At 52.5% G+C, this 5,487-nt stretch overlaps 1 pseudogene; it reads left to right on the top strand.

Moving 5' to 3' along the window:
• The first annotated feature begins 4,883 nt into the window (after nucleotides 1-4,883).
• Nucleotides 4,884-4,988, top strand: LOC129699170 (U2 spliceosomal RNA; annotated as a pseudogene).
• The last annotated feature ends 499 nt before the right edge of the window (nucleotides 4,989-5,487 follow it).

Consider the following 5,487-nt stretch of genomic DNA (forward strand, 5'->3'; position numbering starts at 1 on the left):
GCGATACCATAAGAGGTACAATTCCATACCCCTCCGCGCTTCTCAGTAGGACTGGCCACGCACGGCCACACGATGCCCATGTGCCTCAATGCGACCACGAGGTCGCGTAATTTGCATGCCAAGGACACGTAAGTGGGACAGGGCCTTAAGGCATTAGCTCTGTTGCTGCGCCACCGTGCCACCCTAATCTTAAACATTGCTGAATATTACACGATCTGGGGATGTGCCAGGTGCTGAAGGAATGTGTCTTGATATCAAGGCTCATTGGAAACCATATTCTCTGGAATGGGCACCTTTCCTGAGCTATTGCAGTGTAACTTGGAAATTGCGTTGGATGCAAAGAGAAGGCTACTGTAAAGGGGGGGGGAGGTGGTAAGTAAGGCCCTCAGCGAGGGATCTCATGCGTGAAGGGAATACTTCTCTTTCTTAAACATAAATAATGTGGTCAGGGTCTGCACTCCTTATTTATATGTGTAGGAAAGAACTGCGGATGCTGGCTTAAATCAAAGGTAGACATAAAATGCTGGAGTTAAGGGCCTGTCCCACGAGCAGGCGACCTGCATGCAGCGAGCGCAACCAAACCGGAAGCGGGGGCCGCGCGGAGGTCGAGTGAGTGACGTGAAGTTCGAGCGAAGTCCGCGGGAAGTTCGTGCGTGACGTACAGCGTCAAGATGCTGCATTTGGCGTCGAGACACAGGCCGTTGCCGCACAGAATTTTTGAACGGTCAGTTTTTCGGGGCCCTGCGTGACGTCGGGACTAGCTCCGCACAACTCCATACAGCTCCAGCGATCGAAGTGGGACCGGCCCCGCGAGGCCGTACGGCTCAAGCGACCACGTTAGGTCGCGCTTGTCGCATGGAGTCGCATGCTCGTGGGACAGGCCCTTAACTCAGCGGGACAGGCAGCATCTCTGGTGGGAAGGAATGAGTGACGTTTCAGGTCGAGACCCTTCATCAGACTGACATCAGTCTGAAGAAGGATCTTGACACGAAACGTCACCCATTCCTTCTCTCCACAGGGTCAGGGCTATACTCCTTTCAGGCTTTATGGTCAAGTAAAAACTTTATGGAGTGATTAAAAAACTACATGGTATGTTTGGCTTCATTGATAAGGCATTGAGTATAAGGGACAAGAAGTCATGATGCAGCTTTATAGTTTACTAGACCAAGTGCAGAACCGTTGGGTCTGTTCCCCCAACGTGCGGTTATGGGGAGGGGGGGCGGCATGCAGCGTTACAGACCCAAATGGCACTATCATATCTGTCTCCACCACCAACCCTGGAACACATCCCAGGCACTCCCCCCCGCACTCACGCTAATTACCCCCCTTGATATTATGGAGGTGAGGAGAGAGAGAGGGTGAGAGTGAGGGGGAGAGGTGGGGTGCAGGGAGGGTGGAGGGAAGGGGGTAGGGGTGTGTGGGAGGGGAGGGGGGTTTAGGAGAGGGATGGTGGGGGATGGGATGGAGGGGAGGAGGGGGAGAAAAAGAGGGGAGAGAGAGTGAGGGGGGAGTGGAGAAGAGAGGAGGGGGAGAGGAGAGAGGGGGGAGAGGACAGGGGGGAGAGGGACAGGGGGGGAGAGGAGAGGGGGGGGAGAGGAGAGGGGGGAGAGGAGAGGGGAGGGAGAGGGGGGAGGAGGAAGTTAGGAGGGAGAGGAGGGGAGAGGAGAGGAGGGAGAGGAGGGGGAGAGGAGGGAGAGGGGGGAGAGGGGGGGGGAGAGGAGAGGGGGGGGAGAGGAGAGGGGGGAGAGGAGAGGGGGGGAGAGGGAGGAGGGGGGGGGGGGGGAAGGAGAGAGGGGGAGGGGGGGAAGGAGAGAGAGGGGGGGGAGAGGAGAGGGGGGGGGGAGGAGAGAGTGCCTTTTTATTTCAACTCAAACCCCCCCAAACAACCATTTGCAGGCAGTGCTTTTTTACTTTAACCATATTTTCATTTTCAAACCACATTAAGGGTACTTACTCATAGTTGTGTGGACATTTGTTCAGTTTTATTCACAGCCCAGGGAAACGTAACCCTCTGCCTCCCTCCAGCTTGCAGACTAATTGAGGCACACCACTTCCTGGTTTTATAGTCCACCCCCCCTGCCGCTAGCGGGGGCAGCAGAGAGAATGGGGAATTTTGTAAAATCATTAATATATCTGTCATTTTTCATCGACTGGAAAAATCCTCAGCACACATGCGGTGGAGGGGGGCTCTGAGCGAGGTGGCCAAAAATGACGGCCGTAGGTGGCGACGTTCTCTCGGAAATCGCAGCACAGTTCGCCAAAACAGGTCAAGAACAGTTTTAGTAATATAAAGATTATAGGTTAGGAGACATTTGGAGTTTTGCATGCAGTTAGTTCTGATTGCTCTTACGTATAAATGCAAAGTTAGTTAGATCAGCCATGATTGAATGGCGGAGTAGACTTAATGGGCAGAATGGCCTCATTCTGCTCCTTTCTCATGAAATGATGAACTTATGAACACAATAGAAGATTATTGGGGTTTTGGTAAGGATGCAGAAGAGGTTTACCAGAATGACCATGGAGCAGGTAGCACGGGATTACATGGTACCCGTGGCAGAGGGAACTCCCCCCGACCTGACCTGAACATTTTTCCCCATGGTGGAAATATCAAAAACTAGAGGGCCCAGCTTTAAGACAAAGTTGAAAGGGGATGTGCAGGACAGTTTTTTTTACACAGAGGGTGGTGGGTGCCTGGGATGTGTTCCAGGGTTGGTGGTGGAGACAGGTATGATAGTGCCATTCGAGGTTTTGGGAAGGTGCATGGAAATGCAGGGAATCGAGGGATGTGGTTCGTGTGCAGACACATGAGATGGACACATAGCGATCGAGTAACTCAACGGGTCAGACAGCATCTCTGAAGAAAAGGAATAGGTGACGTTTCGGGTCGAGACCCTTCTTCAGACACATGAGATTGGTTTGGCTTGGCATCAGACTCGGGCTGAGGGCTTGTTACTATTCAATGTCCTGTGTTATATTGGTATTTAACATCAAGTACTGATTGTCCTACTCTCTGAGAATTCCTGAGCTGTCTGTATCTTCCGAGCCTGGTGGCTCATTACTGACTTTTTCTTGACATAAGGTGACTATCACGTGTCATATATACTCCATTAATCTCCTCAAGCAGTTTGTTTTCTGCTCAAAACGCCAGTATCTGGAGATTCTTGCAATATACCTCAAGTTGTTTCTCAACTCCAGGTACCATTGCACAATTTTAAGCAGCTGGAACCACTTCTCATAAACATCGGCCTCCAGAAGTGTCCAGATGTTGAGAGGACGTGGCCTTTTTGTTGACTATTGTCGTGGTCTAATTGGAATCTAAAAATAAAATGCTCATGACAATATAATCGCTGTTAACTAATTCAAAACTACTAGTTAGCTAGTTTGGGTCTATTGTCTATCTTCGGTGTAAACCAGCATCTGCAGTTTGTTCCTGAACACTGTCTAGATACTAACCCTGTAATTCTTTGTATTCTGTGGGTCCACTCCTGCCATGTGGTTCATGAGGAACTGCTGTCTTCCTCATCGTTATATTCCAACTCTTGGCCCCTCACTCTGTTCGTTATTTCCTTCGCTCAGTCCGCCTGGACCTACCTGATCGCCCGGTTGCACTTTAATTCCCCTTCCCATTCTCACACTGGTCTGCCTGTCCTAGGTCTCCTCCATTGTCAGAGTGAGGCTAAATGCACATTGGAGGAACAACATCTGCAATTTTGCTTGGTCAGCTTACAGCCAGTGGTAGGAATATTGATTTTACTTCGGAGTCACGTGAGTGACTTCGTGAAGAACCCGCTTACAACGCATGCGTGTCATTACGCTAACGCATTGCAACTCGTCATTGTCGGGAGGAAGGACGTTCCTCCCAAACGGCGGGGTTTTTCGAACCTGCAACAGTAAGGTAAGTGAACATCGTTCTTTACTTACCTTTTTTCTACAGAAGGCTGTTGGAAGCTGGCGGGGGAGAAGTCTGCAAGCGCCGACAAGGACAGCAGGCAGCCAGCAACGGCCGGTGGCACGACAGTCTCCCTTAGCGGGAGTTCGTGCGACTTCAGCTCCGGGAAGAAAATACCGACAAGGGAGCACTCCGGAGCCGACACAGCCCCAAAGACCGACGCTACATGGGCCTGGGGCTGTGGAACAGGTAAGAAAATTCCTTACCTTTTCTTCTTCTTTCCAGGAAGGCTGACGAGCTGCCGTTTCTACAGCAGCAGTCAGCCAGCAACGGAAGTCGGCACCACTGTCTCCCATAACGGGAGCGAGTGCCAACTTCACCCCATACGGGGTGGAGGGAAAAAACAGAGCCAACAACCCACAAAACAGTGGGTTGTATTAGTGCTCTGGCACTTTTTAAAATTAGGGGGTCCCTAGGAACAGAAGGACCAGCCCCGTAAACACCGGGGTCGGTCCGAGCAGCTCGAACCCGACACGGAGGGAACGACGTTCACCAGGGGAAAAAATTAAAAGTCGGGAACAGCAGGTAAGAGACTCTGCGTTTCCTTCCACTTACCCTTTAGGTGCAGACATGGACCGGGTCCATGTAAGCTGCAGAAAGACCGCAGAGTGCAGGCAGCCGGCAGGAGAACAGCAACGCGGAGTGCGGGCAGCCGGCAGGAGCAGCAACGGCAGCAACGGCAGGAGCAGCAAAGGCACTTCGACTCCCGGAGGGGAAAACACCTGTGCCCGACTTCGCTCCCGCAACAGGGGGCAAATTCATTTCTGGGGCAGTATGCCAGTCTCGCTTTGGAAGCGAGTCTGGCTTGAAGCAGCGCTAACGGCCAGCGCCGAGGCCAAGGACATTGCAGTGCAGTTGACTGGCTGCAATCGACCGTGAGGGACCAGTAATGTGAGTACCGGGGTCGGTCCCAGCGGGTTTTTTAGTTAGAGAGATCGCTTCTTGGCCTTTTGGCTAAGATCAACTATAGTAGCTGTTTATTATCAGTTTTAATATCTGATACGTCCCTTATCTAAGGACCATATAAGCAGGAGTCCCCAGAACTGAGGGCATTAGAGTGGGGTTGACCGGCTGAAACGACCGCGAGGGACCAGTACCGTCAGTACGGGGGTCGGTCCCAGCGGTCTGAGATAAACGAGCAGCCAGGAGCGCTGAGAGCGTTGGAGCCGGGTTAAAGAAATGGACTAGGTGGAATCAGCTGTGCCAGATGTCCTCCACACCGGCCATATCCACTCCACGGAAGGAAGGACAAAGCTGGAGAAGGAGGACCGTGGAGCAGCGGGCAGCCAGCAGCAGCCAGCGGCACTTGAATCAACCGTAGTGGGATCAGCTGTGCCCGATGTCGGGCCTGCACCGGCCAGAGCCATGCGGCCGAGCGGTAAGGCTAGACACAAATCAAACAAGGTAGTGGACTCAGAAGGGTCCGACTTTGCATAACCGCCGGCGACCAGCGCCCGAGAGCGCTGGAGGAGGAAGAAGTGGTGTATGGAGCCTTCCTCCAACGTGATAAACCCGCAGCAGTACCTTTTTTGAGGGCT

Source organism: Leucoraja erinacea, chromosome 7 (genome assembly GCF_028641065.1).
Source record: "Leucoraja erinacea ecotype New England chromosome 7, Leri_hhj_1, whole genome shotgun sequence".
Taxonomy (NCBI): domain Eukaryota; kingdom Metazoa; phylum Chordata; class Chondrichthyes; order Rajiformes; family Rajidae; genus Leucoraja; species Leucoraja erinaceus.